The 1769-nt window shown below is 47.8% G+C and overlaps 1 protein-coding gene across 2 annotated transcripts in view; it reads right to left on the bottom strand.

Annotated features, from left to right (window-relative positions):
* Positions 1-1099, bottom strand: part of nrcama (neuronal cell adhesion molecule a) — a 397533-nt gene extending 396434 nt beyond the window's left edge. For both annotated transcript variants that reach the window (XM_043709025.1, XM_043709026.1), the window contains exon 1: positions 775-1099. The gene's annotated coding sequence lies outside the window, so the exon portion shown is untranslated. The remainder of the gene's footprint in view (positions 1-774) is intronic.
* Between the last annotated feature and the right edge of the window lie 670 nt (positions 1100-1769).

Below are 1769 nucleotides of genomic sequence, written 5' to 3'. Positions count from 1 at the left end.
AGTTGGAGAGAGAGAGAAATGCATGGGTGTGTGTGGAGAGAGAAATGCATGGGGGGGGGGTGTGGAGAGAGAAATGCATGGGGGGGGGGGTGTGGAGAGAAATACACAAACCTGTATTTCCCTAGTGCCCTACTTAGTAGCTGGTAATGTTCGCAGTTTCACGGAATGAGATGTTAGGGGGCCACTTGCTGTGCGGTATTCTGCCCACATCTGTGTATCCGAGCCGGGGGGGGGGCTGATGTTCACCCTACCCAAGGACGGCGTTTTGTGATTAAATGAAAGTGACACCCACCCCCTTTTTTCAAATCAGTTGTATCCAGCGGCCAAAGTATATAAAGGCACCCGGGGTGGGCGGGGGAGATGATGAAATTAACAAAGCGATACGGAGGAAGCTGCGACGCTATTTCTAAACGTGTTAAGCACCTCACACCGATGGCAGTCAGGAATATTCTCAGCAACACTCCCGGGGAGGGAAGCTGGACCGAATCCACAAGAAAATGTCGCATTTGCATCCAAATCCTGCCGGAAAATCTAGCTGATTCTCTCTCAGACCCCCGCCGCAAAGTGACAGTATCACCGGTTGCTCAGGCTCCAAACATAAAGCTTTTGTAAAAAAAATATTAAAAAGACATCACCCCAGCACCACAAATGCCTGCGATATTAACCTTCTCCTTTCTCCAATGCTCACCCCCGACACATACATCAAATTTAAAACAAAATCCAGAGTTCGGAAAGGCAAAAAAAAAGGGAGGAATGAAATATAAATGTCCTTACCAGATCCGTGTGTGAATCTTCTTGCAGAGATGATTTCTGACCAATTTCAGGGCAAAGCATAAACGCGAGCGTCTTTACAATGTAATAAATAAATACACCAGAAACAGAAGGGCTTGTTGCAAAGGGCGGGGGCTGAGAGGGTCTTGCTGGCTTTTCTTGCGAGCTCCCGTGAGCGGATTGCTGTGTTCAGTGATAGACCCCCCTCCCCGTGGGTTGCTTTTACCGCAGCGAATACTGCGCTGGCTGCTGCCCTATTACTGCAGTCAGAACAGCAGCGACACTAGCGGCTGCTCATGCTCTCTCTGTCTGCTCAGAGACACACACCAACCCCGTACTCTCTGTGACAAGTCACACACCCACTCTCACCGCAGAGTCATCACCCACATGGGGATGTGGGGGGGATTCTCGTTTTTCGAACTGTTTTCAAAAGTGAAACAGCCACCCCAACAGCCCTGTATTTAGATTGTGTTTTTAAAATGAATAAATTTTATTTTTGTTTCCAATTTTCTGTTGGGAGGATGTTATTTTGTCAGCTGCCTCCACCTTTTCGGGTGGCGGATTCCAAATCAGAACTCACTGTTTCTCAGGAAACTTCTCACCTTGCCGCTTGACAACGCCAAGCCTTGAGAGTGATGCTATAGAGTCAAACAGCACCCTTCGCTCATCACACGAGGTTCGCTGAACTGAATAGTCCCATTTGCCAGCACTTGACCCATATCCCTCTGCAGGTTTCCTATCCAGATTCCATTTGAAATGCTATAATTATATCAGCCTCCACCACTACCCCCTCATTCCATAAACACACCACCCTCTGTGGGGGTAAAAATTGCCCTGTGGTCCATTTTACATCCTTCCTCTCTCACTTAAAACCAATAGCCTCTAGTTGTGAATTCCCATACCCTGGGGAAAAGACTTCGGCTGTTCACCCTATCCATGCCCCTCATGATTTTATAAACGTCTTGTAAGGTCACTCTTGGAACACTCCAGAGACAATA

The sequence above is a fragment of the Chiloscyllium plagiosum genome, chromosome 19 (genome assembly GCF_004010195.1).
Source record: "Chiloscyllium plagiosum isolate BGI_BamShark_2017 chromosome 19, ASM401019v2, whole genome shotgun sequence".
Taxonomy (NCBI): Eukaryota; Metazoa; Chordata; class Chondrichthyes; order Orectolobiformes; family Hemiscylliidae; genus Chiloscyllium; species Chiloscyllium plagiosum.
The sequence above is the reverse complement of the archived record's forward strand: the minus strand, read 5'-3'. Positions and strand labels throughout refer to the sequence as shown.